The sequence below is a fragment of the Sceloporus occidentalis genome, unplaced genomic scaffold (assembly GCF_023333645.1).
Source record: "Sceloporus occidentalis isolate IW3139 unplaced genomic scaffold, rSceOcc1.0.p SCAF_4, whole genome shotgun sequence".
In the NCBI taxonomy this organism is placed as follows: domain Eukaryota; kingdom Metazoa; phylum Chordata; class Lepidosauria; order Squamata; family Phrynosomatidae; genus Sceloporus; species Sceloporus occidentalis.
This window is the reverse complement of record NW_028316984.1, coordinates 97,435,095-97,457,131: the sequence shown is the minus strand read 5'-3', so window position 1 is coordinate 97,457,131 and position 22,037 is coordinate 97,435,095. Positions and strand designations below refer to the sequence as shown.

General features: G+C 39.7%; 1 protein-coding gene and 1 long non-coding RNA gene across 2 annotated transcripts in view; one reads left to right on the top strand and one right to left on the bottom strand.

The window, feature by feature from the left end:
- The window catches only part of KCNQ1 (potassium voltage-gated channel subfamily Q member 1), a 427,358-nt gene that overhangs the window by 56,350 nt on the left and 348,971 nt on the right, over positions 1-22,037 (bottom strand). The window lies entirely within an intron of this gene.
- On the top strand, positions 15,127-20,651 carry LOC149314383 (uncharacterized). Its single transcript, XR_016281122.1, has 3 exons — positions 15,127-16,403; positions 16,986-17,152; positions 18,420-20,651. It is a non-coding gene; the product is annotated as an uncharacterized LOC149314383 (long non-coding RNA).

The window sequence follows — 22,037 nt, the reverse complement described above, 5'->3', positions numbered from 1 at the left end:
CTAGAGTGCATTTGAGAGCATTCTGGGGCAATAAAATATTTTTGAAAAAATGTTTTTGATAATATATTTTTTGCAAAAAATACTTTTGACTCCTTGGGAGCCCTGGGGATCACAAAAATGGCCCTGGGGGTAGTATGCACTTGCAGCCAACAGTTTGCCCACCCCTGCCTTGGAGGTTATGCTTCTAACTAATCTTGTGGAAAACATGTGGAAAAATCTAGAACAGTGAACATTATTACAACTGAGTGTTCCCCACTCACAACAAAATAGAACTAAGCTAGTCCCTGGATTTATTTGGGAGCTGGCACTGATGAAATAAGGGGGGCAGAAACTAGAGCATTAATGAAGAAAGGAGATCCAACTCAATGTTGGTTCCTAGGCCCAGTGGAAGGCCTCGTCTATAGCAGTGGTACTACAGTCATTATTCTTCTCACCACCACATCAAGACATCCAGCAAAGCAGTCTTGAGTGGCCAGGGGCCTATTATTATGATGCTCTGCCACACAAGAAGCATCCTTACCCTTCTTTCTTCATTAAAACAGCCCAGCGAGAATGGCTGAGTGGGCAAGTGAAGCTCTGAATACCTCATTACTGCTATACAGGGTCCTGGCCTTCCTTGATGGTGAGGCCTTAATGCAAAAAGACATTCCTGAAACTCAGCATACTAGATAATTGTAGGCCAGTCTCCAATATCCCATTCTTTTGCAAGGTACTGAAGCATGAGGTGACCTCTCAGCTCCAGTGGCTTCTGGATGAGATGGATTATCAAAATCCCTTTTCATCTGGCTTAAGGACTGGTCATGAACAGAAACAGGCTTGATCACTTTGACCAGTAATTTAGTCTGGGAGTGACATAGGGTCCCTCTTTGTTCTGGTGGACTTCTCAATAGATTTGGGTACCATCAACCATGGTATACTTTGGGACCACATCTCTGAGATGGGACTTGAAGGGAAGGCTCAGAAGATGTGCTGGGTGATTCCTGTTTATTATTGGCCTGTGGCCAATTGAACAAGGTTCCTTGTGCCATTTTACATAAAACCACTGGGACAGATGGTCTGTAGACAGGGGTTTGGTTTCACCAGTTCCTGTCACCTGTGATACTGTGTCTCCTTTCCATATAATTTCAAGGAAATTGTGCTGTTGCTAAACCAATGTCTATTGACAGTGGACTGGGTGAAGTGAACAAATTATAGCATGATCAAGATGAGAAAGAAGTGCTTCTGGTCAGTTGAAAGGTACATAAGGGAACATAAATTCAGCCTGTGCTGGATATTCTCCCCTTGAAAACCCAGCTTGAGTGTACTCCTGGATTCCAAGGGTATAGCAATGCATGGTGGCGGTGTGGGGATGAGGAAATGTCTCCACTATAAAAATTCTGCCTTTCTCCATGACATTTCCTTCAGCCCCCAAAATTTTGTCACTGCAGAGAGCAGGAATTTGAAAATTGCTCACACCTAGAACTCTTACATTGGCTGTGTTTGCATTATCTTTATAAATTTACAGGCTTCTTTTCTTCAGATGTCTAAACTATATTTTTAAATACTAAAATTTTAAGTTGCTGCAGTCCTGGAAATTTGGGTACTGAAGAACTGAAGAAAAAATCCATGGGGGACAGAATTATTATGGTGGCAATGTCCTAATTTTATATACCTTGCTGAAGCTACATCCCTGCTGGACTCAGCCCTGAGCTTGGATGGCCAGGTTTTAGTAGTGGTCCGGAGAGCATTTGCACGGTTAAAACTAGTATGCCAGCTGCACCTGCCAAATATAGCCATAGTGACACATGCCTTGATTACCTCCCATTTGGTTTTCTGTAATACACTCTATGGAGGGTTGCCTTTGGAAACTGGAAATTTCAGATCTAAAATGCTTTTGACGAGGAATGTATAATTCCCCTGTTACAACAGTTTCACTGGCTACAGTCATCAGGCACAATTCAAAGTTCTGCTCAAGACTTATTAAACCCTATATGATTTATGATCAGACTATCTGAAAGAGCGTAATTCTCCATGTCATTCCACCTGAGTTTTTAGATCTTTGGCAGAAGGCTTTCTCTTACTCCTACCTCCTTCACAGACAAGTTTGGTGAAGACATAAGACAGGCATTCTTCCTGACTGCTCCTAGGCTTTGGAACTCCCTCCCACAGGAGGCTAACTTGGCTCCTTATATATTGTCTGCCATGCAAAAAAGGTGGGTTTTTTTTTGTTTTTTTTTTACATTTTAGACAGACATTTGGTCATTGACTGCTAGAAGCAGAAAGGTACATAATTGTGTACTGCACTGCTTTGTTTGTTTTTCTAAAAGAAATACTTAAAACTAAAGTTAGCAGTAAATTCCACTGACATGAATGACGCTTACTGCTGAGTCCCTTAAACACAATAGCAGCAGACTCATGTGGCTGGATCTGATCACTGCCAAATCTCTAAAAAGCAGGAGCTTGCATATGTGTATGTGAGATTTGGAGGTCAAGAGGGAAGAAGCCAGACTTGTACATATGTCCCTGAAAGCCCTTTGTAAAACACGATTTTATTTTCACTGTTGGGGTCTGTGACTAGAAGCCATTTTAACAGAATTTTTAAAATTAATTTTGGAGAGAACAGCAGAAGGCAGGAGACTGTTTTAGCATCATCACAGCAGCCTGCCTGGCACTTGAAATCTTCCCTCCATTCACTGCTTTGTTAATGATTCAGCATGACCAGTAGCATTGTATCATTTCTAATTTCAGCTGCAGAAACAATACATTTTCATTTGATAAACACTTCTACAAGCCTCAAGAGCTTGGCTTATTTACCCATCAGCCAGTGCACACACAAGAGTAGTTCAGAGTATAATTTCTTTCAAAACATGGCCCCAAGTCCCTGAACCTGAATTCAAAGGGGCACTACTTGAGTTAAAGATCGGATTGCAAATCTGATTGCAGGTTCAAAGGCCAAATTTATACTCCCCCTTCCAAGACACACAAAGCAATGGGTATATAAATCACACTAGTGAAAGAAACTTTTTTTTCCAATAAAAGCCAGCAAAGGGGTGGGCAAATATGTAGGCTCTATGTGTTTTAGAAGCTTGTTGCTGTCAGATCTTAAAGATCTCTTCAGGGGAACAACAGTATCTAGTTAGAATATCTTTCACACAGGTCTTAAATTGGGAAAGTAGAAGAGGGAGGAAGAGAAGGAAAAGAAGAAGGAGAAGGCTTTTGCAAGCTTTTATCAGATGATTTGTAATTACTTGACCCAGAAATCATGTTTGGTGATTTTGTGCTGATCTTTCAGTTTGACGGCTCAGTTACAGTTCACTGTAAGTTCCAACTGTATTTCCATGCATTGTGTTAAGGTTTGACTTACAGGCAGTTTTATTTGATAAAAAACAGATGTCATTAAAAGAAACTTCTTCCTCTCTTCAGCTGAAAACATTATTCTTAAGTACCGAGTGTACCTTACTAAATTTATAAAGGCTGCACTTCCCCCACGGCATACAACATCACTACACATTTTCCTCCACCCCCGCTTAGGGACTATTGGGAGATGCTGGAGCTGTGACCTTAAAACCTCATGAGAAATGGAACAGCACATGGTTCTAATATTATCTTCAACCCTGCCCTCCTGCTGGCATGTATGTTTACAATATGGTTCACCTGTTGAACTTTCACTCACGCTTAACATATTAGCCAACATATTTCAATTCCAATCAGGGCTGTATGTAACAATTAGCTTTTACATGAAGCGTTTTCCTGCTCTCAAGTTCTGCACATACAAGATAGCAAGGAGCTGCTTACTGAATCTGTTAACTAGATCACAGCTATAGCAGCTTAACAAAACTTCTCAGGTGCAGCTTTGTTCTTAAAATATCACCAGATTTGAAACGATTATACAACTTTGAGGCTGAAATTACATGTGCATTTAGACAATAAATACAATTATAATTCAGAAATCTTCTCTCATTTTAATCAAAGGATGCCATATTATCATTGTTGATAAGTTATGCTGTTCTTGGTTTAAATGGCACTCTGTTCTAGCTAATGCAAAAGGCAACTTGGAAAAAAGTCACTTCTCCAAGCTCTGATGAGGGACAGATATTTCTCTGCTATCTTAGATCCCTTAGCTGGTGATGCCAAGGGTTAGACCTGGTTTCTTTTTCTTTGAGCAAAGTCCCATGAGCTCCACCACTAAAATATGCCTTCACACATTCTGTAGTCTAGCACAGTGCTTCTTAATATATCTGATATGACATACTGGAAGGTTCCTCCCACCCCCACATGTGCCAGAGACCAGTACCATATTTATTCCATGTTATTATTGTACTCACATAGGTTGCACAACAAAGTTTGACACTGCTTTAACTGACATGGCTTAATGCTATGGAATAGTGGGATTTGTACGTTTGTCAGCTATTTACCAGTCTCTGTCAGAGAGTTCTGGTGCCACAACAAACTACAAATCCCAGGATTCCATAGGATGGAGTGTCAAATTCTATTAATTCTACAGTGTGGTAGCAACCATAGTTTCCTGGAAATGTACTGTATAAAGGCAGCCTATGACTTGTGGACCCACACCAGTACATGGACTATAATTTTGGGTAGCATTCAGCTAGAATTTAGCATATTGTTCTGTAACTAGACTCTAGATGCAACCTCCTTGGGGTATGTGCTTTAATATTCTGTGTATTTCCCCTTAGTTCCATGAAATTACCTATTTTGATGCCACGACCACTCTCAAGTACTCTTTCTGCTCCACATAGAATGGAATGGAAAGATCAGAGAAATGCCATCTGAAGAAAAAGAGCTGGGCAACACTTTTGGTATTGAACTGACAAGATTTTTAAAGGGATTGGATAACACATCCTGGCAAGTACTTGAGGTTTGGCTGAGATCTAAGGATGAGGTAAGAGATATGGTGATCTTCGTTCAGTAAGCAGATGTAAGGTGTGTAAGACAACACATACCTTTGCTATATGCAAGGCAGCAACTTTGTTGTTGTTAACTGCCTTCACGCCATTCTCAACCCATGGTGACCCTATGGGTGAGACATCTCCAGCACCCCCCCCCCCCCCCGTCCTCTATTGCTCTGCCTAGCTCCTGCAAACTCATATTCGTGGTCTCTTTAATAAAACCCATCCACCATCTAGCATGTGACCTTTCTCTCCTCCACCTTTCCTAACATTATTGTCTTTTCCAATGATTCCAATTATTCATGCCTTCTAAAGTATGACAGTCTAAGTCTTGTCATCTTGACTTCAAGGGATATTTATGGCTTGATCTGCTCTAGGACCCATTTGTTTGTTCTTTTGGCTGTCCATGGAATCCTCAGCACTCTTCTTCTCCAGCAGCACATCTCAAATGAGTTGCTTTTCCTCCTATCTTCTTTCTTGACTGTCCAGCTCCCACGCCCATACATGATAACAGGGAATACAATGACTTGTATGATTATGAGTTGTATGTCTTTGCATTTTAGGATCTTTTCTCGCTCTTACATAGCCACCCTCCCCATTCTTAATATTCTTCTGAGCCTCTGGCTGCAGTCCCTATTCCGATCAATGTTTGATCCCAGATATGAGAACTCTTTTACTATTTTTATTTCCTCATTGTCTAGTTTGAATGTATATCAGTTCTTTGTAGTCATTATTTTTGTTTTCTTGATGTTCAACAGTAAGCCTGCCTTTGCACTTTCTTCTTTGATCTTCCTTAGTAGTTGTTCCAGGTCTGTGAGGTTCTCTGCTAGTATTATGGTATCATTAGCATATCTCAGTTTGTTGATATTTCTTCCTCCTGTTTTCATTCCTCCCTCTTCCATGTCCAAGCCTGCTTTCCTTATGATATGTTCTGCATATGAGTTGAATAGGTAGGGTGATAGGATGCAGCTTTGTCTGATTCCTTTGTCAATTGGGAACCATTCTATTTCTCCATGTTCTATTCTGACAGTAGCCACTTGTTCTGAGTACTGATTCCTCATTAGGACTATCAGATATGTTGGCACTCCCATGTTTTTAAGGGTGTTCCATAGCCTTTCATGATACGCCCTGTACAAGGTATTATCTTTTTAAAAAACTTTCAAAAGAAATTAGCTCAGAAAACTGCCATCCCTTTGCAGTCTAGCACAGTCACTTTCAGCCTGAAAGATGATCAACAATCCTTTTTTTCTTTTTAAAGAGTTTCATGATAGATAGAGGAGAGTTACCATCCCTCCACTTACTACTAAGAAAAAAAACACAAAACAAAATACATTTCTAAATGCTTTCTGGGTATAAGTAATAAAGAGAATGGTGTTGTTTGTCCAATATACAGTTCAATAGGCAATCACAACAGTCACACTCACAGACATGTGTGTCTACCATAGAAGTGATGGTCATGCTGCTTCTGTGGGATTATTTCTCATAGCTCAACTTGATACATTACACATGATTTGACCACAAAGTCATAAAGGAACATGCCTGCTATGGGCCATGACAGTTCTCCAATAATGTCCCTTTCTGTGAAAAGAGACAATATGTATGTAGTTTCAGAAAGCCATTTTCTGGAGTCCGTGGAGAATAAGATGTACTCTGTGGTTTGCAAGTCACTGGAAAATACACTTTCTGTTCATATTAGGGTTTAGTCTGGAAGTGAATCAGGTCAATATACTATGCAATTGTTAGCAACCACAATGTGTTTCTTTCCTTTTCTCCTCTATATTCCTTTTCTCTAGTGGTTTGTTGTTGGTGAAGCATAGTCATTGTGCAGAGTGTGTTAGATTGCTAGCAGCCCAGAGTGTTTGACACATCTGGCATGAAGTGAAAATGGCAGGGATGTGCTTTATTTTTTAAAAAATCCTTTATAGGGCCACAACTCTCAAGGCAAGAAGTTTCAGATGGGGGTACAATATAGACAAGAGATTAGAAAAGATCTTGCTCAGCCTAGTGCTGCAAATTGTTTCTTTCAAGTGGATCAATCAATCCCTTTGGCAGTGGTGATGCTCAGTAATTCATGCAGCCAAGAAAAGAGAAGGAGTGTTCTACATACTGTATAGTGCTGTTTGAATCCTTTATTTTTCATGGCACAAAGTTGATCCTACAGGACCTGATCAAATGCTCTCCATGTCATTCTATATTTTCTCTTGGAAAGATTTGGTGGGAAGCCATCTACAGTGTCATAATTCTTCTTTGTCTCGGGGAAAGCAAACCCCCTTATCATAGAGGGAAAAGATGCAATGTACTTGGTGAAAGTAGCTGAGCCAGAGTTAATCAGGGTTGTTTGTGTGGTCATTTCATATGAAAAATATATAATCAGAATAGAGAAATATGTACGCACACAATAGATGTGGTTATGGAAGGTGGACTTACTGAGGGTGTAGATTCTTAGCCAAAGTGACAATAGGTTGAGATATACCAAGAGAGAATATCTGCTGGAAAGATCTGATGGGTAATAGCTACAAACAAGAAGAATGTTTTAGAGCCAAAGTAGCCAGCCACAGTCCAATGAAGTGCTCCTTGGAGATACCATGACAGAAATTGAAAACTAGGTTCTCCTGAATTAGCTAGGCTTTATTATGAGTGCTTCAGCTTTTGGTGATTTATGTGCCAGTGTGATCACCCTCTTAGACAAGCACAGCTTCAGAGTGATGATAGGGAATATGAAGAAAAGGAGGCCCAGATGTTAATACCACATCCCAGAAATGATCCAGGAGACACCAGTTGCTATGATTCAGGCATAAATCCCATTGGCAATCCAACTAGTGTAGACTAAATGAATCCGTTGGAATTTAGATTATTGTTGATTTACCTTTCAACAATTAATTTGATGGGCTTACTCACATTAGTACCACCAATCAGATTTAGGTTTCAGTAAGTATTTTTCCCCTTTGCCTCTTCTGAAGCTCCTCTATATTATTACAGTACCTATGTGATGTAGTGTAACTCACAATTAGGGATTGTGACCACAGGTCAACCTCTAAGAAGAAAAGAACTCAGAATTATTGTGGAGACTTTGATGAATGGGTGCAGGAAAATCTAATAATGGTTTAGTATACGACTGTCCAGAAATCAGTTTTGGTGCATTTGAGGACATGGACTTAGAATCAGGGTCAGAGTACACAGAAGCTCTCTGGCTTTACTTCGCGAACAAAGATTCAGGAAGGACTCATCCTGTGCTTTCTACAAGCGCGTTGATGACTAAAAAGGCCAATCCGAGATAAATAAGTCTGCTTGCAGAAAGCACAGCAGAAAGTTTCCTTGGGTGATGTTTCCGGGTTGTGGTTCTTTCTGCGTTGTTGTTTATCTTCGAGACTCGTTCGGTGTGAGAATTCAAAAAAGGCTACAGCATCGTAGATAGTGCGTCTCCATGCCTCCCGATGCGAGGCCAGGGCGGACCATTGTTGATCATCAATGTGGCCGAGCCTGAGATGTTGTTTCAGGGAGTCCTTGTATCTCTTCTTTGGGGCACCCCTCTTATGCTGACCCGTGGCAAGTTCACTGTAGAATACTATTTTTGGGAGGCGATGGTCCTTTATCCTAGAAACGTGTCCTGCCCAGCGCAGCTGCATCCTCAATAGCATGGCCTCAATGCTGGTGATCCCTGCTTGCTCAAGGACAGTAACATTTGTCACATAGTCAGTCCAGTGTATGTTTAGAATTGTGCGTAAACAGCGCTGATGAAAAAGTTAAAGGAGTCGTAGGTGTTGGCGATAGGTGACCCATGTTTCAGACCCATAAAGGAGAATAGACAGTACAATGGCTCTATACACACTGATTTTTGTGCTTCGCCTCAAGTGTTTGTTACTCCAGACTCTTTTGTGAAGCCTTCTGAATGCGCTATATGCCTTTGCTAGTCTGTGATTGATCTCTTTATCAATCTTGTAATCTGAGGAGATGATGCTTCCCAGATAGGTGAACTGCTGAACAGACTTAAACACAGATTTGCCTACAGAGATGTGGGGATGGTAGTGTTCTTCCTGAGGTGCCGGCTGGTAGAGAACATCCATTTTCTTCAGGTCGACTTCCAGCCCAAAGAGCTCTGCAGCTGTTGCAAAGCAGGATGTTAGGTGCTGCAGAGCTGCTTCTGTGTGGGCAACGAGGGCACCATCGTCAGCAAAAAGCAGCTCACGGACTAGATAGTTTAGAGTTTTAGTGCAAGTCCTCAGATGGCTTAAGTTAAACAGGCTACCATCAGTATGGTAACGTATATAAATGCTGTCTTCTTCTTAGAGATCTGCCGTAGCCCTTTGGAGCATCACGCTGAAGAAGATTGTAAATAGAGTTGGAGCGAGAACACAACCTTGTTTCACACCATTAGTTATTAGAAAGGGCTCCGAGAGAGCTTCGCCATATCTGACTTGACCTTGCTGGCCTTCATGTAGCAGGATAATCATCTTGAGGAATTTGGGGGGGGGGGGGGCATCCAGGATCTGCCACAGACCTTTTTTACTCACAGTGTCGAAGGCTTTGGTGAGGTCGACAAATGTTACATAGAGTCCTTTGTTCTGCTCTCTACATTTCTCTTGCAGTTGTCTAAGGGCAAATACCACATCTGTAGTGCTCCTATTAGCTCTAAAGCCTCATTGGCTTTCAAGGAGAAGTTCTTCGGCAATAGCAGGAATTAATCTGTTCAGGAGGATCCTTGCAAGGATTTTTCCAGCAATGGAGAGCAGTGTTATACCTCAATAGTTTGAGCAATCAGATTTTGCTCCTGCATCTTGGAGATCTGATGGCAGTTCACCTTTTCCCCATAAACTCAGAAGGAGCTCGTGGAGTTTAGCATGGAGTACATGACCTCCGTGTTTCCAAGTTTCAGGTGGAATTCCATCAATCCCGTCTGCCTTGCCATTTTTCATCTGTTGTATGGCCTTAAGGGTCTCTTCCAAAGTGGAAGCTATGTCCAATTCATTTTTCATCGATTATTGTGTCATATGTTGAATAGCTGAGCCTTGGACTACTCGGTTGGCACTAAAGAGGCTTTGAAAATGTTCAGCTCATCGGTTCAGAATGGAAACTTTATCTGTGATTAGTGTTTGACCATCTGTACTGTATAGGGACTTGAGCATCCATAAATTTTGGTATCCATGGGGTGTCCTGGAACCAAACTCCAGTGGATACCAAGGGCTCACTGTATAAATATTCTTTAAAGAATGTGTTGAAACCTCAAGAAATTGTTTTTTTTTAAAACACAACTCCAGTGATGGACCAGTGTTGAGATATTATATGCCACAAAATCTGTAGTGCTAAAGGGCATGTTATATCATAGTAAACCAGAGTTACCAACCTCCAAACTCACTCTAGCTTCTTAAAGTCATCTTTGGCAAAAGGTTTTTTTTTCCCTTGAAGCCAACAAGACAGAAATTGCAGAGATCCAGTATGAGAACTTCAATAACATAGCCATGACACTTTTTTGGAGAATGTGCTGTTTGCCATTAGGAAGGATTGGTGTGTTGGTAGGAATGATTTCTCAAAAAAGTAACAGGCAGAGCTCTTTTTAACAAAGAAAGATAGATGCCTTTTAGCTGTTGCTGACAAAGCTCTTAAGTATCTCAGAGATTCTTATGAGGTCCTGCTTGTCCTCTGAACACGCGCATCCCCATATGTAAAACTGTAGAAACAACCTATAAGTGAACAACTGTACAATTTACAACCCTTACAAAGACTATTTTAGAGGCTAATGTATCTCTTCCTGTGAAGATCTTATGAAATGTGATCCTCCTTATTAGTTGAAACAGGACCCTGAAAAAAACAAACTGGCAGATGCTCATCAATCAATTCCTAGTGTTGTTATTTATGTGTACAATTTTATACTTCCTCTAATTACAGTCCTTTCCTCCCTCCTCTTCCTTTTAACAACTGCCAAAATCCCCCCCCTCAAAACTTCTCATCAAGATGCCTAGAAGTCTTGTACTGTATCCATACAGTTTATGCCAACAAAGTTTGAATAGCTAATGATCAACATTGTTGGCTAATTTCCTCAAAGAAATGAAGACATCACACTGCTGCTGGTGTCATAATTCAGTGATCATGATCCAGAACATGGAATTGCTCAGTGTTGAACATAGAGTCCCCTACTGAAAAATAAAATCAACCAAAGCCATCCCCACCAGGGAGGTTACAAGTTGCCAGGTTTTCCATTTATTATTGCTGCTCCTTCAGGATGAACAAACAAGATTAGTCAGTAGAAGACGAGAATGGTGTTTCTTCCCTCATTGGAAAGAGAAAGAGCAGAACTGGACTATATCCACAAACTCCAGCCCATTGAACAGAGACAATGTTTTCTTGGCATAGTGGACATATTATAACATGAAGTAACACCCCAGCCTCATGAGGGCTCTCATGCCCATTTTATCACATCTCCTTTCTGGTTCCCATCCAGCAGCGTACAACATTGAAATAACTCTCTCCATCCATATGGTTAGCTACTTTGGCTTTAGGGAATATCTTTCCTCCCACCTTTGTCTCTCAATGACCATTGATTGTTGAAACTTAGTTTATCATCTCATCAACAGTTTTGTATTTCTATTGCTATTTACACACAAAACCTGCTCATTTATGGATATAAATGTCTGTTCTTAGGTACTCCTAGGTACTCCATGCTTCTGGTGTAAATGCAATTTGACACTGCGTTAACTGCCATGGCTTAATGCTATGGAATTCTGGGATTTGTAGTTTGGTGAGATAGTTAGCCTTCTCTGTCAGAGAGCTCTGGTGTGACAACAAACTACCAATCCCAGGATTCCATAGGACTGAGCAGTAGAAATTAGGCCTTTATTTCTGCAGTGAAAATTAGGCCTTTGTCTATGAAACCTTATGCTACCCAATCTTTTATCCATTTCTCAATTGATTTTCCTCTAATTAACATTGTTAATATATCTAATTGTAACATATCCAACATTTTCATAAGCCATTCATCAATTGTTGGGAGTTCAGAATCTTTCCATTTGTGTGCAATGGTCTTTCTTGTAGCTGTTATTAAGTATAATATACATTTTAGATGCTTTCTTTCTTCTTTAACATCCACTATATTGAGGAGAAAGAATTCAGGTTTTAACTTAATTTTAATTTCAAAAATTATCTGTTATATCTTATCTCTATCCAAAACATTTTTGTTTTTACACACGCCCAGAAGAAATGGTCTATTTAAATGTATAAGGACAAAACAAATAAAGAACAAATAGATGATGTGGTAAATGGATAAGGAATACAAATGTAAGCAAAATTAATATATATTTGTTTAGTATATAAGCACAGTGAAAGAACAGAATTCAGTATAAAAAAAGTGGGAAAAGGGGGAAAAGGTAATTTACTTTCTAAGAAGTTAATTGATTTAATGATTTATTTGATGAAATGGAAGAAACAATGGAGACAGTAGCTGATAAACTAGGTGAATGTTATCTGCATGTGCTTGTAATATGGGGACGTGAATAATTTGTAACAAATTTAAAATGGAACCAACTGGATTTGTTTACAGAAGTAAATGTTTTATTGTGTTTAAAGTGGTAACTTTTAAAAATTATATATGCATGTACAATATCTTATGTACCGACTTCTTTCTCTCAGTTAGAACTTTATCGCACCCATATTTTTTACCGTTATAGGAACTGGAGGAGGACACGAGCGTCCTCCTCCAGTTCCCATAACGGTAAAAAATACGGGTGCAATAAAGTTCTTAGGCTTGAATGTGCTACAAGATCCCTTTGCAGGACTGGAACTTAATTAACTCTTTGAGGTTTTCTACTTCCAGCAATGGTAAAATGCTTTTATTGGACTACAGTTTAGGACTACAATTTGGCAGGTTTTACATATAGTGCACATAAAAGTTCCTCCTGATATAACAGTACAGAGACTCCATGAGAAATCCCATGTTTTCTGCCTATGAAATGAGCAGTTAGCTTTGCACAGCACAGGGACAGCTGGATCTCAAGAAAAGTTACTTTTCTGTTTCTAATGGGAGATGAAATTTTATTACCTGCCTTTTATTGTTCTTGGTCTCTAGTCCTTACATGGCCCATAAGGAAAGCAGACTCTGCCTGCATTGAAATCCCTCAATACCATCTTAACTGACAACATCTCAGGCAGAATGTAGGTCACCATTTTTGTCCTGTATGATTTTTAATATCTTTGCCTGATAAAAAAGCCAGTTAAGCTTTCACTGCTTGTGGATTTTGTATTTTGTTGTATTTTGCTGCACAGCCAACAGGGCTATCCTTGAATATTCTTAGTACCTCCTCAATTTATCACACTTCTATTGTAATTTATTATTATATGTACAATAATAATCACATCAATAGTCTGGAACTACATCCACACAGCTATCCTTTTAATAGTTAGAGCCCTAAGATTTATCTTCTCACATTTCTAGCTTTGATCTTGGGCATTATTATCAGCTGGCATAAAAATCGAGCATGATAACAGGCTACTACTTATTGCTTTGACAGTGAGTATGTGGGTGCAACATTCCTGTTGCCACTACAGTTCCCTGAATCACCCAACCAGGAAGGCCAGTGGTACCTGTACTGTAACACCACCTTTTGTGGTGGTCTCTAGGCTATAAAAGTTTATGTAAATTTATCAGCCTTTAAGACACCATAAGGGCCTTTGTAGAGTTCTGTGGTGCTCAAAGTGGAGTTAAATTGCATGTGAGATAACAAATGTACCACTTTCAAAGAGTTGCTGGATGAAACCAATCAGGGCAAAATGCTGGCGAAACGTCAGGAAGAACATCTTCTAGAACATGGCCACATAGCCTGAAAAACCCACAAAAAGCTATGCATGCCAACCAAAGCAACCACTTCACAGGGCAAAATAGGTTTCTGTGTGTTTGTGTAGAAGCTGTCTGATTTCGTATCACTTCATGTTAATTTTAGCATCCCTCGCCTCTGTAATGCCAGTGAGGGATGAAATTAGCTATACCAACCTGAGACTGACGTAGAAACTCAACTCCCATCAGTGATGGAAATATTGCTGGAGCTAGATTTAGGCCCAAAGAGTTTTGCACTAGTGTAAATGAAGGCTCAAGTCATCATGGATCCTCTTTGCATATGGATGGGCATCATCATTTCACCCTTACTCCTTCAGAAGGCCATACAGAGGGGTTAGGACAACTGTGTAAATGTACAGAGGTCTGTAGGTTCCTTTTGTATAATCTGTGTGTATGTTGTGTGCCTTCAAGTCATTTTCAACTTATGGTGGCCCTGACTGGTAGCCAGGACAATTTCACCTAGATAATTTCAACATGAAAGAAGAAAACCTTAAAGTAAACAAAGTTTGGCAACCAGTCCTGAAAAACACCAAAACCAGGACCCAGCCAATGCAAATGAAAATCACCCAGGTGGAGGGGGGTTTCCCAGCAGACAACAGGTCATTAATTAAATAGACACCCTGAGACCTTGCCATTCAACACAGAACAATACACAGATTAACATGCAAATCACTTCCTCTCAACCAACAGTATATATATCCCACCCTCTTCTGTGCCAGCATTCTCTGAAGATGACAGCCACAGCTGCTGGAGAAACGTAAGGAACAAACTCTTCTAGAATATGGCATCATAGCCTGAAAAACTCACATAAAACCGAGGTACCTCTGGAAGCAACTCTAGTTCAGCTTTAACTCTAGCACTGATACTGCTTTCCTTAATCTGGTTTCAGAAAAAGTAAGGCATGCATATTTTAAAATGTCACATATATTGTACTGCTTGATGTGCATGTAGACACATCTACATGTTATATAAAACATTCCAATTTCTTAAAGTGACAAATTAAATTCAGGTTTGATAAGAAAGTATGTGTACTAGATATATTTCAGTTGTTTCCCTTCCCCAAATATCCCTATTTTCTTGACCCTGCTCCTCTGCAACAGTTTTTCCTCTCATGACTTCAATATTTCCAGACACTTTGCATCTCTAAAAAGAAAAAGGGCAATTTAGGACAGTGGTTAACCATAGACTCCACTGACCATCTCTTAAAAACTGAGTAATATGGAATCATGACAACAGTGGATCTAGAGGCATATGAAAAAAGTGACATAACAAATTGCAGAAAAAAACAGATATTTTCAGAACTGGCATAAGAATAATGAATTATCATGCAGTTCTGCTGAAGTACCAAAGCAAACAAGTTAGCTGTCTCGTTTATTCACTTGAAATGGCTGTAAAACAGTAACTGCACTGCTATCTGATTTCAGAGAAAAATTTGACAGAATGAGAAAACACTTTCAAATTTTACACGCAACAGATGTTGTTTTGGTCACTTCCAGCTGGCTGTGAAGATGGAGTCCTAGAACTGTGGTTTCATATTAGGTATTAGTGTGGGCTGAATTTATTCCAGAAGTGGAGGGAGAAGGGGAGGCTCTCTTGTAAAATCTGGCTTGCACTGTTAAAAATACTGTCTTCCATTTTTTTCCATTACAGTGTTGTTTGTACATAATTGCTCCTTGTTTTCCATTGCAGACTGCCAAACAAGCATGCAAGAGTACAGAGCATAGAAATTCCACTCATAGTGCTGCACTCTGTCAGTAAACATTGTGAAATAACAGTTTACTAGACATATGTAATATCTACACAGGTTTGGAATTCTCTCTCAGTTGAAACCAGGAGGCTGGCCACAAGGGAACTATATAAAGCCCACAAACCCATTCCTTAAAATGCATCTAAATCTTAAGTCCACTGCACATTTTGGGCATAAACTACATATAATTCAAGGAAAAGTATTTCTGGACACAAATATAAGAAATCGTACTTGAGCAGCAAAATATTCCCTTCATTCTCTTTTTAGGAGATTGGAGGTGTCAGCGTGGCTGAACTTTTTTTTCTATTAACCCAACCCATACTTTCTTAAGTCAGTAACAGAGCACTGGTGTCTAGTGACCCATATTTACGCTGATGGAAGACATGCACCTTCTTCTAACTTTGGGCTAGTAGAGACAGGCACGTTGCGCTGGCCTGGGCCCAAAATTAGGGCTAAATAGGGCTGATAAAAAAAGAGAGGGGAGGCAAACATAGATGGTAATTGGACTTAAGATTGCATATACAACTAACAGAATGCCAGCAGTTCATCAGTCATCATGCAGGTCTTCTAGTGTTTTTATTCACAGCCCTATGCTGTACCAAGATACTTTAACTGTATCCAAAAAGCAATGAGTTTGTGCACTTGTTTCCACCGTCCATTTCCTAAGCCTTGTTCTAGACTGGTGACAGCTGCTCTCCGAACCGCCTACCATTTGGCAGAAGCATGAGTGTGGAACACCAGTATTTTTGTCAGTAAGGCAGGTTAATGTTTCTGGGCAAAAGAATAAAGGAAGCATCATGGATTTCTTTACTTTTATCTTTTGGCTTCCTAGCACACAGTTAATTAACTCAAGGTCAACCACTGTGTAAGAGGGAAGACTGAAGAGGAAAGATCTTGTTCTTATCTGTCATATCTCCTTCTTGCTTGTGGACTGGATGAAAGCACCCTGGTAAGTCCTCACTGATAGGAGTTCAGGCAAAGAATCAACAGAAATAAGTGTCTAAGACAGGGAGTCTATCCAGCAGGACCAGATTAAGGCAGTTGGGTCTTAGAGCAGCCCTCCCCCTTTGTGCATTAGACTGCACTATTCTAGGAGATGTGGCAAAAAATTAAACAGTACAATAGATGGAAACACAAATATCTTTATGTGTGAATCCATTGCTAGCCCTGCAACCTCAGTAAAACTACCAACCTAATGTCTTCTGGTTTAGTTTAGCTACTCACCTAACACACAAAATACTGAATATAACAGAAATATCAGGCAAATCATGAAGTGACTGGGACAGATGAGAAAGCAAGATACAGTTTTCCTCCATTAGCACTGGAGCCCTAGCTGTTGAGGGACTTGGAACATTAGCACCAATTAAGCCAGTGAACTTCTGGTGGTGATGTCCGGTATCATGTGAATGCACCATCTGATTAGGGCTTTACTAAAACTGTAAGAAAGTTGGAGGGAGGGTAGAAAGGTGGGGGTTTTGGGGGACTGTTTTGTTATTATTTTTGTGATTTGTATTCGGAATTCTCTTTGCAGTTACCTGCCTCGATCCTTAAATGGGAGAGGTTGGAGATATATATATATATATATATATATATATATATATATATAATATTACCCCTCTGAAGAAACCTGCCACATGATAGAGTCACCTTAGGGTCACCATAAGAAGGAAACAACTTGGAGACACAACAACTGCCTAGGTACTTACATTAAGTTATAGGGCTTTAGAATATAGCCAATGCATAGGATAAAAAGTATTGTTTAAATGCCAAGCATCCTGTTAACAGCAGATAATTTCTTTTTGTACCTGAAGCACTTTTCAGCCTTAAGCAATTGAACACAGTGTTGTTCCCTCCCCAACAATAGGCTTCTTAAGGACAACCTTTCTTAAGAAGGGTTAACTGTACTAGCAGTTTACTGTATTAGTCCAACTTGAATTTGACATAAAACTGTTTTCATAGCACAACTGAATACCAGCATATTTGTGGTTGCACTCAGATGTTTTTAACTATATTGGATTTAACCCACAATGTACTCAGAAAGATATTTCCATTGTTTCAGCCAGCTCTAGATTAGGCTAGGCTGTGGCACACCAACCCCTGTTGTGTTTACATATGTTGGTATCATTCTTACAGGGCAAAGAAAATTGGATTCCATACATTGTTAGAAAGCAATTAATTCTGACCCACAAAAATGTTATTAAAATCAGTTACTATATATTGACTCAGATTACCAACTAGAATAACTTTAGACTATTTGTTCTTATTTACACTCGTGTAACGTTCAGAATTATTACCCTACAAAAGAGGATAGATATGTTTGAGTGCTGGAATAGGACTCTAAGACCAGGTTGTGAATCCCCACTTGGTCATGGAAACCCACTGAGTGATCCTGGGCAAGTCACATTCTTTCAGACTCATAGGAATCCAATGGCAAGCCCCCTCTGAACAAATCTTGCCAGGAATGGTCACCATAAATCAGAAACAACTTGCAGGCACACAATAGCAAGACATAGAGCTGATGGCTAGATGCAGTAATCCTGTAGGCACTCATAGGTGGACAATTCTGCGTATAGTTAGCCCTCCACATTTGTGGCTTTGACTTTTGTAGATTTGATTATTTACAGATTTGATTAATATATTCTGCTAGAAGTTGACCATAAAGTCATGCTGGGAGACTTAAAGATTTCTAGAGAAAACACTTTTCTAGGCATTTGTAGGTTCCCCAGCACAGTTCTGTGGTCAGCTTCTAGTGGATGTTGACAATAGAATTGTGCTGGAGGACCCAGAGGTTTCTGGAGAGGTGTTCTTTCAGGTTAAAAAAAAGAGTGTGTTTTTATTTGCATTTTTTCCAGCTTTGTGCCCCTAACCCCACAGAATGTGGAGGCTTATTGTATAGTGAATAGGAAAACATTCTCAGTGAGCTTATTCTAAAAAGTCACAGGTTCTGTCTTTTATCCTGATATAGTGTGAGGAATGCTTCCTTGAACAAGGCACAAGTCAGAACAAATATGGAAGAAAGTGGAAGTCACCATTTCCCAAACTTATTTCCCCAGTCCATACTGCCTAAGGATGATACTGTACTTCAGCATATTTGGTCAGCACTACATTGGAGAATACTGGCCTATGCAGGAGGCTGCCTTAACTTCAAGGCAGATCATGGATTTTTGTCATCTAGCTTGGTATTATAAACTTTACTCTCCTACATCTGAAAGAAAGACCTCTGTACTGAACATATTACCAAAAATCATACCTGATAATGGCTAGGACAGAAACTTGGACTTTACTGGATGTATATAAAACATGTGTTTTCTATTATGATATAGATCTTACCTGGAATTTGATTTGGTGAAGGGAGATATAAAAATATTCTAAGTAAAATTTAAAAAACTGCATGCCTTCCGACTGAGCTATGGCCCCTCTCTCAAAGCATTCATTCTAGTTTTATTCTGGGGATATATTTCCCAATTAAACATGACCCAAAACTAAAATGGCTACCTAGAACATCACAACTAACGTGGTTGACTGAAATCCTGTAACATTCTGCACAACTAACTAATGTGAAAACCTATTTTGACCAGAAGTTTTAGGTGAGTGTTAAAGCAGATTCTGTTTTACTTAAAGGCTGAAAGCTGGTCCAGAAAACTTTTAGCCAAATGCCTGGACTTTGATATAAGTCAGGCACTATTCTAATTAATATTCCAGTTCTATGATCCTATGGATTAAACTGCACTATCCACTTTTTACAGGAAAGGAAAGAAAAAAGAAAAGACATCGCTTTTCAATATTTTCTTTTTAAAGTAAACAGCAATTTTCTTTTCCTTCTTAAACTCAAAAGTAGAGATTGGAATGATAATTGAAAAAGTACTTTCATCTAGTTAGGCACTGTAGTAGTGTGAAAAAAGTAATCCACTCTGGTGAATTACTACTACATTTTTAAAATTGCTTTCTATAAAAGCACTTCATACACACACACACACACACACACACACACACACACTTCCACATGACCCTCCCACCAAAGTGATGTTTTAGGCACAGTGAGTAAACATTATTTGTTACTCTAAAAATATAATGCTGATACAAGTTGTTGCATTTAGAATAAAAACAAAAAAGGCCACCCCATCACCAGTAACATGTTAGAGATATCGTTATCTTTAACAGAAGACTTCCAGTTTTCTGGCTCTCCAGATGTTGTTGCACTGCAACTTCCAAGATCTATAGCCAACATAGTCAACAGTGAGGAATGCTGGAATTACAGTTCAACAATATTTGGAGGGCTGCAAAGTTCCCATTCCTGCTTTGACCTAGAGTGGGAGATTAAAAAAAAAAAGCTAACAGATGAACTGAAACTGTGAAGAGTCCCACCCATTTCAGTAGTGGATGGAGTTATAGGCATGGCGAACATCTAAGAGTTGACAGGGTCAACAAATAGGTGTGGCTAGATGTAGTTCTTACCAATTTCGACATTGTCCTACTGAGTATAAGCATAGTTCAAATCTATACATTTCCATTCACAAGTGAACTCCATGGCAATAGCTTTTCTGCCTGCAAATGGCAGCTCAGTTTTATGCAATGTGTTTTTTCATTTAAAGAATGGTGTTGCCGTTTGCTGGCTGCAGGGGTTCAAGTACTCTGTACCTCAAAAGTGTTCTCTGATTGTGATTCCAGCTAGTGTTATTTTAATGAGCTTCTCCATTCTTCTTCCCTTGACTTGAGCTATATGTGTAGATTCTGATGTAGTCATGTCCTATTATGAATTGTTACTTTTGAAATGTGGGTGTTTTATCCTTGTCAAAACTTTTGGGTTGGCAGTGTGAGGATGATCTATTTTGGGGTGGGTAGGACTGAAGCCTGTGTGCACATTTACCCCCTTTGCACCCCTAGGGGTCTTGAGGATTGTAGCATTTGGATCCGGCCCAATGTGGGGCTTATAATTACTGTCTCACCCTTGTGTAGCAGCATGAATGATATAGTGGCATCTGCCCATCTGGATCCCACTTACTGCCATCATGTGGAACTTCCTCAACAGGTGGGCTGGGGCTGGGCATCAATGGAGGGCAGGTGAGTCTTCTGATACTAAGATCCTTGCCCTCTTCCATGCCAAAGATAAAAAAGCTCTAACCAAAAAACTTCCCAACTGTGTCTCCTATGTGTGTTAATGTGGTCTTTTTATCCAAGCCCTCCTTATCTTTGCTAGTCTTGCAAAGCTCTCTTTTCTCTGATTGCTGACTGGAGATAACAACATTAGAAGTTTGCAGACTAGATGGAGAACAGAAAAGTCCTCTATACCTGCTTTAAACAATCAAGATACTCCTTGGAGCCCTTAGGTTGACCTGACTGTATATGCAGTCTTATGAGATAGTAACATATGGGTGGCAGATTATTTTTGCCCCTGTGGTTGGCCACAGTTTCACATCATTGTTTCAAAACTAGCCAAAATGCACCCCAGAAGTTACGGTAAATAATTTCTTGTTCAAATTTCATGGTTTATTGCCTAATGTTTTGGCTACTTTCTGTTTTCTCCCCCCATGTGTGATGAACTGAGATGTGTCTTGAAACCCATCACTGTTCCAGCCAGTGGATGAGGGCATTTAATGGGCCATTTTTGTGATCCCCCCTCCCCTGGGATCTGAGAACTTGGGGCTGCATTTTCCCACCCCTGTAGTGGATGACCCATAAGGCCCTCAGTTGCACATCACACTTTGTTTGGAAGCAGATCATGCATTTCTTTAAGAACTGGCCAATAAGTTCCCATTGCCTAGCCACAACAGTTCATTGGCCATGTTCTGAAAATGCTGCAGCTTCTGAACTATCTCCACAGTCAGATCCACATCGTTTAACCCATTATGAGAGTCTAATTTGAATGCTACTGGAGAGCTGGTCATGATAGCCAAACTATCCTTGTTTAGCTGGTGTAAAACATTCTATGCCACCAAGGTTACTCGAGTATCTATGTTATATTTTTAACTGAACACTGCCCTAAATAGGATAACCACCACTACACTAGATAAACAATATGCCCATCAACAGTTCTTCTGTCCTTTCAGTATTGAGTTTCACTTGGATGGCCCTCTTACAAACCATTACAGATGTCAAACACTTTTCATGCCCTTATTTGAATGAGATGTCAAAGAGGAAAAAAACCTAAGTATTGTCTGCATATTGACAATACCATGAGGACCTCATGTGGATGTGAACAGACATGGAGGATAACATGTCAATTTTCACCATGACTGTTAAAATCATTATCGAAGTAATCCACCACCTTAGATACAATCCACATAAAAGAAGCTGAAGAGCAGCAGATACAGCTCTCACACTTTCCTCGCTGGAAGATTTCAGAGATTTTATTAAAACAGCTATGTCTGTACTCTGAAACCTTTAGGCAACAGGGAGTCAGCCACTATTTATCTTTTGGTTTCTTGTAAGGAATTCACACTAGACTCTCAGTTAAATCATTTCCCCCCATACTACTAGTACAGGAAATTAACTATAAATGAGCAATAAAAACAAATCATTCAGTTACATTTTTCCATTGATATTACCTTCCAATTTTAGAACATTAAGGAAAGGAAATATAGAT